We start from the raw sequence: 10,234 nt of genomic DNA, 5'->3' as shown, positions 1-10,234 counted from the left end.
TCTGGTTCTCGGATTGATTGCTTTCTGTTCTCATTGTTTCCAATTTAATTTCCTGCACTTTTGTTCCTCTGCACTTTACATTTGAGCCACTGTGATCTGAATTTACTTTTCATGCAATTTTAATTTCCCTTCTATGGTTCTAAGCTTTGATCTACTGCTTCCATTTAAATTTCCTGCACCCAATTCCCTTTACATTTGATGCAATTTACATTTCTTGTCATTTAAGTTTCTGCAATTTACATTGCTTGCTCTTTAAGATTCTGTCCATTTTACTTTCTGCACTTTAATTTTTCTTGTCATTTACTTTCTGTTAATCAACTTCACCCAATCACTCAATGTTAGCTTGACTAAACTAATCACCCACTAAAGTTGCTTGATCCATCAATCCCTGTGGGATTGACCTCACTCTAAGTGAGTTATTACTACTTGATGCGACCCGGTATACTTGCCGGTTAGATCTATGTGTTTGGAAATTCGTTTTTCCACAAAAACACCATCAAGTTTTTGGCGCCATTGCCGGGGATTGATTATATCAACAATTATTAAGTGGGTGAGAAGTCTAGATCAAGCATTTTTTTTTTGTTTTTGTTCTCTGTTCTAAGTTGAAACCAAGGTGTTTGTGTTTTTGCTTCACTAAGAAGTTCATCTTTGAGACATGAACTTCAATTTTCAATGGTGTTGTGTTCACAAAATTCAAATGGAGTTAACCTCATCATTTAATCAAACAAATTTTATGAGATATTGCCCACCATCACAATATGATTCAAGTCATTATTCTAATTATGGCTGGGAATATCACCAAGAAGATATAAATTTTGAGCACTCAAGGAATGAGAAAGAGAATCATGAGGGATACCAACCACCACCACAAAATGATTCATATCATTATCCTCATGGTGGATGGGAGTATCAACAAGGAATGAGGGAGTATGAACAATCAAGTGAAATAAACTATTTCCCAGAGCCACAAAGTGATTCATACTGTGATGGCACATACACAAATAATGGCTGGGAAGGGAAATGCAATGATTCACATTCTAATTATTTAAGGACATTATCACTTGATTGTGCTGCCGGAGCATACTTGGAAGATTGTTCCTCTATGCCACAAAATAATCCACACTGTGATGAATTTAATAATCAAACAAATTGTGGGTGGGAGGATCAAAACCAAGCAACATTCAACAGTTCATACTCCACTTATCAAGAGATATCATCACTTGAGCAAACCTTCAATTCATTCATGGAAAGCTATCCAACCTCACCTCCCACTTCTACATTTGAAAATTCTTCATCACCTAAATATGCCTCAACACAAACTTTCACGAGCCAAAAAATCTCAAAGCTTGAGTCCATGTTCAACAGAATTGTGGAGGAACAACAACAATCCTGGAGAGAACGAGAAATCCTTTTTCAAAAGACGGATGAGCAATTAGAGAACATAGGGAAAGGCTCAAAACCACTAAGCAAGGAAAATGAAGACCAATTGATGGATGTGAAGGAGAAAGTGGAAGAGCAAGATGAGGAGGCCACTGTATCAAGTGAAATTGCAAAGAAAGAAGAGGTGGTGGAAATATTTGAACCTAAAACTGCACTTGAGATGACAAGAGTGATGGGTGTTTTGTGGAAAAACGAATTTCCAAACACAAATCTAACAGGCAAGTGTACCAGGTCGCATCAAGTAGTAATAACTCACTTAGAGTGAGGTCGATCCCACAGGGATTGATGGATCAAGCAACTTTAGTGGGTGATTAGTTTAGTCAAGCTAACATTGAGTGAATTGTGTGAAGTTGATCAACAGAAAGTAAAATTTAAGTGAATTAAATGTGCAGAAGAATTAAATTGCTGAAACTTAAAGAGCAAGAAAGTAAAAGAGCTGAAACATAAATTGCAAGGAAAGTAAATTGCATGAAAAGTAAAGGGAATTGGGGTGCTGGAAATTAAAGAGAGCAATAGATCAAAACTCAGAATTCTTGCAGAAAGCTTAACTTGCAGGAAAGTAAATTGGGAGCAATGTAAATAGAGAAGCAAAGATGAAGTGAATTAAAACTTAGAGCAATTGCAGAGGCATTAAAATCGTGCAAGAAATGTAAATGAGAATTGCAGCAAGCTCAATGTAAACTGAATTGAAAATGAAAACAGCAAATGAAATTAGATCCAATTCCTTAATTCTCAGAATTATGTAGCAGAAGCACAATGATGAATTTCAGATTAAGAATTGAAACAGAATTCCTTCAATCTTAATCCAAAATTTAAAGCAGAAAGTAAAATTAAAAGAGAGAGCTCTACTCCTACTCCTAACGCTCCCTAGTGGAGCTGCCTCCTAATGCTCTCTATTAGAGCTAGCCTCCTTAGTGAGATGGAATTGATGCCTTTATATAGGCTTTACAAAGTAAAAATAAAAATAAAATTAAAACAAATTACATTTAAAAATAAAAATCCTAATCTAATTGATCCTTGTGCCTTTGAGAGATGATAATGGGCTTAGCTTGCTTTGGATTTGAGGGAGAATGGGTCTTGGATGGCCTTGGTTCAATTGGTGAAGAATTGAGTTCAAAGGGACTTTTAATTGAATTTTGGCCCATGGGTGTTGCTCCCAGGAGGCTGCTCTGCTCTTGTAGAGACCAGGGGATTGCCCTGCCCTTGTGGAGAGCGGGGCAGTGGTGTCATGGTGCGTGCCTTGCCTCCCTGCCCGTGTCATGCTCATGCTTGTGTGCGCCAAGGAGAGTTCCCAAGTTCAAACACTTGTGAAAGCATTTGGGAAAACAATTTTCCTTGAATTTTTATGAAGAGAGCATGACATTGCTTTCACCAAGAGGGAAGAGCAGAATAATGAGTGCTACTTTGCTTTGGAGTGAGGCACCAGCTTCGAACCTTGGTGGAAGCACTTTGGTTTATTTTCGCTTATTTTTGGCCCTTAAAGATGCCTTTCACTCATGCCTCAATTGTACGCCAAATATGGATTACTATATATCGTTGGAAAGCTTTGAATGTCAGCTTTCCAACGCAACTAAAAGCACATCAATCGGACATCTGTACCTCAAGTTATAGCCCTTTGAAGGAGGCATGGTCATGCTGTGAGCGCCCAGATTTTAACTTAGCGAAAATTTGCTTCCAACCTCACTTTGTTTCATCATGATATTGCCCTGCTCTTGGCAAGAGCAGAGCAATGTGCGTGTTGGTTGCTTCCTTCTTTGATTTGATCATGGGCCACGCTTGTAAAAGCATGGCCTAAGGCTCCAAAGTGTGCCCTAAAGCTCTTTTTTTCTCCTTTTTAGCTTATTTTGTACTTCTTTGCTTCTTTTTCTTCTTATTTCCTACAAGATTTATAAAATTAAAAGATCAATAAAATATATCATTTAAGCACAAAAGCATTCAATATTTAAGCACAAATCATCAATTTTCTGTATGAAAAAGCATAGAAAAACATGACATGGTGACATGTCATCAAAGAGAACCTGAACACTCACAACCTCCTCAAACTCCCCTAGACCAAAGATGCTCAACACTGATTGAAAGATATGAAGAGGAAATGAAGAGATCTTGGAAAAAACAGCAAACCTCCTCCATGAAAAAGTTATTAAGTCAAATGTTTAGTACAAGGGAAGGAGTGGAGGAGCAAGAAACTTTGGAAGACACTCAAGGAAGTCCAAACTCAAGTGAAGTAGAGAATTACATGAAGGAAGAGCTCACTGAACCACCAATTCAAAAGGCTTTGGATGAAGAAAACACTCCAAAAATCACACAGCAACCATGTCTTGATATCCAAGAAGTGAAGGTAATTAACAAAAGCATCAAGAAGAGGATTGTGACCAAGATGCCAAGGACAACATTCAAGAGAATGTCAACTGCAAATGATCCAACCCATGGACCACTAGCAAGCAAGCTCAATCAAGCCATGTACAAAAGGAGGCTTGCTGAGAGGAAACCAAGAAAGGGGACAATAGCTGAAACTTCTCCCCCCTTGAGGTCATTCCTCTTAACAAATTGGAAGAAGAGGAAGAAAGTGAAGAACAGGTAGACAGTAGGTACATTTCTTCTCCTTGTTTTGTTTAAATTTCAATAAATTGGCATATGATTAGATTCTAAGTTTGGTGTTGCCATGCAACACTTTGTTTTCAATCCCTTTGAATGATTGCATCCATTTTACAAGGAAATGACACACTAAGATTCTAAGTTTGGTGTGCCACTTATTTTTCTATGCAACTCATTCAGCAACACCACTTATCTGCATAATCATAATGCCCTTTTTGCAGTGTTACTTTTTTTGGTTGGACAATATTAGTCTTCTCTTTGTTTTAGCCATTTCCTGTTTTAATGCTTTCTGTCATTAACTGTTTTTGTGAATACATCACCAAGAGATTCTCGTTCATCACAGATTCTTGGCTTGGTGATTGTATTTAACATATAACAGTCTCTTTTGTTTAGTTTTAGTTCAAATAAAGTGACATATGGTTGCATTCTAAGTTTGGTGTTGCTATGCAACAAAATTTGGTTCCAATGTTTACTAGATACTTGCATCAATTCCAAGTGAAAGTGTCACACTAAGTTTGGTGTGCAACTTATCTTTTATGCAATGTATCATGCACACCCTCTTATTTTTTCAACCATAATATCTCTGTTTCTCTGTGCCTTCATATCTTTAATTTTGCTTGCTTAGACCACATGTATCATAAACACTTCATTTTATAAGACGTTCATGATCCATCTTAGCCCCATCACCACTGTTCTAATTGTTGCTTGAGGATGAATGATGAGCGGATAATTTATACGCTTTTTGGCATTGTTTTTAGGTAGTTTTTAGTAAATTCAAGCTACTTTTAGGGATGTTTTCATTAGTTTTTATGTTAAATTCACATTTCTGGACTTTACTATGAGTTTGTGTGTTTTTCTATGATTTCAGGTAAATTCTGACTGAAATTGAGGGATTTCAGCAAAACTCTGAAAAAGGCTGACAAAAGGACTGCTGATGCTGTTGGAATCTGACCTCCCTGCACTCGAAATGGATTTTCTGGAGCTACAGAACTCCAATTGGCGCGCTCTTAATGGCGTTGGAAAGTAGACATCCAGGGCTTTCCAGCAATATATAATCGTCCATACTTTATTCGGAAATTGACGACGTAACTTGGCGTTGAACGCCAAGTACATGCTGCTGTCTGGAGTTAAGCGCCAGAAAAACGTCATGATCCGGAGTTGAATGCCCAAAACACGTCATAACTCGGAGTTCAACTCCAAGAGAAGCCTCAACTCGTGGATTGATCAAGCTCAGCCCAAGCATACACCAAGTGGGCCCCGGAAGTGGATTTATGCATCAATTACTTACTCATGTAAACCCTAGTAGCTAGTCTAGTATATATAGGACCTCTTACTATTGTATTAGACATCTTTGGTCTCAGTTTTGTTTTATTCTTCATCCTAAGAGGCTATTGATCACGTTTAGGGGGCTGGCCATTCGGCCATGCCTGAACCTTTTACTTATGTATTTTCAACGGTGGAGTTTCTGCACACCATAGATTAAGGGTGTGGAGCTCTGCTGTACCTCAAGTTTCAATACAATTACTATTACTTTCTATTCAACTCTCTTTTATTCTTATTCCAAGATATACGTTACACTTAACTTTGATGAATGTGATGATCCCGTGACACTCATCATCATTCTCACCTATGAACGCGCGTGATTGACAACCACTTCCGTTCTACTTTAGGCCGGGCGCATATCTCTTAGATTCCCCAACAGAATCTTCGTGGTATAAGTTAGATAGATGGCGGCATTCATGAGGATCCGGAAAGTCTAAACCTTGTCTATGGTATTCCGAGTAGGATTTTGGGATTGAATGACTGTGACGAGCTTCAAACTCCTGAAGGCTGGGCGTGATGACAAACGCAAAAGAATCAAGGGATTCTATTCCAACCTGATTGAGAACCGACAGATGATTAGCCGTGCCGTGACAGAGCATAGGACCTTTTTCACTGAGAGGATGGGATGTAGCCATTGACAACGGTGATGCCCTACATACAACTTGCCATGGAAAGGAGTAAGAAGGATTGGATGAAAGCAATGAGAAAGCAGAGATTCAAGAGGAGCACAGCATCTTCATACACTTATCTGAAATTTCCACTATTAATATACATAAGTATTTCCACCCCTTTTATTTTCTTTTTGTTATTAATATTCGAAAATCTATAAACCAATTTAATCTGCCTAACTGAGATTTACAAGGTGACCATAGCTTGCTTCATACCAACAATCTCTGTGGGATCGACCCTTACTCACGTAAGGTTTATTACTTGGATGACCCAGTACACTTGCTGGTTAGTTGAACGGAGTTGTGAAAACAACCGATGCCATAATAATGATTTCATACAAGTACAAAAGAACATGGATCACAATTTCGTCCACCAATGAACAAGCATTCTGACTTTGGCAAGGGAACAGAAGAATGGAAGGAAAAGGATAACAGTAGAGAAGATGAATAACAAGGTTGTAAAGTTCCTTTTCCTCTCATTTATTTCTAGCACTCTAAATTTCATGATTGTCTTTATATTCTCTGTTTACATGTGTGGTATGAATAAGCATAGCCTGAATTTTGATTTGCACCATGTTGCTGTGACATTATGACTACCAACTTGAGTTTTGTGAATTCAAAAGCAAAGAAGTATCATGATCATAAACAAACAAGGAATTAAAGAAGAACTTAGCATGTGCATACAAGTATTGGAAAGCTAGTATGTTTGATTGTTGCTCAATTGCATTAGATTTTATTTAATTGAAGTTTTCATCTAGAACATTTTGTGAAATCTTTTGAAATCATGAAAACCTTGAAAAAGCAAATGCAATTAAGGCAAGAAAAGAAAAAGGGAAAGAATGAGAAAGCTGAAGGCTCTGAGTACCAATGACAATTCTATTGTTAAGTACTTGTGGTGTTTATGTATCAAGCCAAATGCTTGAAACCAAAACACTTAGAAGTCAAGGCTAGGCTCAAGTGCAAAAGCACTCCCTCAAAGCTCAAGGTTCTGAGCATCAATAATTAGAGAGTCAAGAAAAGAAAAAAAATGAGCTTAATGAAGTCCTCTAATTAAATGCTTGTGGTGCTTATTTATCAAGTGGTAATACTTGAAAACAAAGCATTTAGAATCGTAGCTTTGTTATTAACTCATGGGGCAAAGCACCCAAAAGGAGAAGCTAATAAGAAAATCAAAAGCTTGTTTCAAGGAAGAATTATAATGAAAAGATTTCATAAAATGAGCTAGATAGAAGCATCAATCATTTACATTTCTTTTGTGATTGTAGCTTGCCATGAACATTAACTTGCTATTATTCTTACCTTGGATTGTCAATTTCTATTGCATGAATCTTTTCTTGCTTGGGGACAAGCAAGTTTTAAGTTTGGTGTTGTGATGACATGTCACCATGTCATGTTTTTCTATGCTTTTTCATACAAGAAATTGATGATTTGTGCTTAAATATTGAATTCTTTTGTGCTTAAATGGTATATTTCCTTGATCTTTGAATTTTATAAATCTTGTAGGAAATAAGAAGAAAAAGAAGCAAAGAAGTACAAAATAAGCTAAAAAGGAGAAAAAAAGAGCTTTGGGACACACTTTGAAGTTGGAGCACACTTTGGAGCCTTAGGCCACGCTTTCAAAAGCGTGGCCCATGACCAAATCAAGGAAACAAGGGGGAGTGCTGCGCTCTTGCCAAGAGCAGAGCATTATCGTGATGCAAAAATGAGCTTGGAAGCAAATTTTTGCTAAGTTAAAACTTGGGCGCTCACAGCATGACCATGCCTCCTTCAAAGGGCTATAACTTGAGCTACAGATGACTCATTGCTTTCAGTTGCATTGGAAAGCTGACATTTAGAGCTTTCCAACAATAAATGGCAATTCATATTTGGCATGAAATTGAGGCACGAGTGAAAGGCATCTTTAAGGGCCAAAAGTAAGAAAAAAATTCAGCCAATGCTTCCACCAAGGTTCGAAGCTGGAGCCTCACTCCAAAGCAAAGTAGCACTCACTTGGAGAGCACAGTACTCTCTTGGAGAGCATTGTCGTGCTCTCTCCCAAAGAAAATGCAAGGAAATTGGGCAAGAATGCAACCCCCAAGGCTTGAACACGAGTACCTCACCAAGGAAGCAAGGATGCTGTGCTCTTGGGGAGAGCTGAGCACTATGAGGCTGCCCAAGGAGCTTGTCACGCACATTGCAAGGCCAAAGCCAGGCTTGGATGCTGCGCTCTTGGGGAGAGCTGAGCATTGCTGTAACGACCCAACTCCCAGTATGCCATGGTCATACAAGAAGCTAAGTGTTACCAACTTGTTCTTCCTAATTATTTACCATTACTTAAAATATGAGCCTGTTCCTTGTTAGAACGTTGCCAATTTTACGAGTAACTTTTTTTTGTTGCAGATGTTCAAGAAAAATAAGCAAGTATACATTGAGAGCAATTAAAGCAAGCGTAGAGAAATATAGAAATATAGCAGATAATATACATCATGTACACTATAACAAAACATGTAGCGTTTACACAAGATCAAGTCAGTTCACATCCTCGTCATCCTACGTAGCTAATATTTACACGACACTCCCAGGGCCTGGCCGATACAAAAAGCCGCTAAACTGGCACCCAGGCTTGCCTAACCACTATATAGCTCCTAGCTCTCGGGTGTACTAACACAAGTGAGAGACTTTCTATCCGATAATGTTAGACTAGAGTGTCATCAAAAGAATGCCCCTTCCGCAGTCAAACTATATCTACTCGTGGCCGTTTGGAGAATCGCCGTGAGGCTCGTCCATCTCCTCATCCTGCTCTATCTCTATCTCAGGATCCTCCTCCTCCTCCTCATCATCCGCAGCTAGAACTATACCCTCAGATCCACCAGAAACACTGCTGTCACTATGTACAAAACCATTCGCGAGCACAGGTCCGTTCGCGTATATAGGAGCTACCCCATCATCCGGTAGTGCCGGCTCATCAGGCTGTGGAAAGTCAGGGATCGGCTCAGGGGGAAAGTCCCACTCTGGTGGTATCACAGGTACGTAGTCACCAGCTAACTCGGGCTCATCAGGAATGATAGGCTCAGGTTCCACCTCATTCAAAGGTTGAGCTGGTATAGGGTGCTCGGGGTCATCAGGAAAAGGATGTACAGGTGCGTCAGGATGTAACCAGGATAAGGGAAAGTCGTAAGGAGCATCAGGGTCAAAATGCGGGCTAGACAGAGGATGTTGAAAGGCTCGATCAGATAACGCGTATCGTCTAATACGAGGCTCCAATCCCATGATGAAATAACTGTGATGTACCGGATCCTCGTAGACGTAAGGGTCCTCAAACTCATAGAAGATCACGCCCGTCTCCATCTGGGGGAGGAAGGGAGAGAGAAGGGGTAAGAACTGGGGAGTTCTTAGTAGGGTCGGGGTTATTAGTTACGTTCATTTATTTGGGGTCGATTAACAGACGAATAACATAAGATAGCGAAGCAGTAAACAAAAGATAAAGACAGAAAGGGAAGGTAGAGACAAAAGAAAGCAGAACACAAACAAAAGAATACAAGAAAATAAAACATAGAAATAGCATACAAGCTGACAAACACAAAGAAATAGATCACACACAGAAGGGAATGCAACAGAGAATGATGCGCAGACAAGAATGATGCATGTCTAGTCCTAGCACAGGCCATGAGCTCATGTGTCGGTTGGCTGCCCGCAATCCCGACATTTATCCGGTCACGAGTAATCCCGATTTCCCGGATACGATTTTCCGTTCCTAAATAAATGCGCATATAATAATAGCCGCTCATTCGAGACAGCCTCTGCTTACTGCAGGAAAATATATATATACTCTGCTCTGCTCTGGGGAAGCGGAAAATAGCTGTAGGTAACTTAGTTTCCCTACAGAAGCTCTGGGTTGCATTAAGCAACTAATATATATTAAATATAGCTCTGGGTTGCATCAAGCAACTAATATATATTAAATATAGCTCTGGGTTGCATCAAGCAACTAATATATATAGTTATATATAATATCTCTTGGGTTGCATTACGCAACATATAGATATATATAATATCTCTTTACTCTGTTCTGGTCGCCCTTTTCTCTGTATCTCTTTACTCTGTTTTAATTACTCTGTTCTCTGTATCTCTTTTCTCTTCTCTGATTACTCTTTTCATATATATATATATATCTATATTACTCCTTTTCTCTTTATCTCTTTACTTTACTCTGGTTACTCTGTTTTCTG

This window comes from Arachis stenosperma, chromosome 3 (genome assembly GCF_014773155.1).
Source record: "Arachis stenosperma cultivar V10309 chromosome 3, arast.V10309.gnm1.PFL2, whole genome shotgun sequence".
NCBI lineage: Eukaryota > Viridiplantae > Streptophyta > Magnoliopsida > Fabales > Fabaceae > Arachis > Arachis stenosperma.
This window is presented reverse-complemented; position numbering follows the sequence as displayed.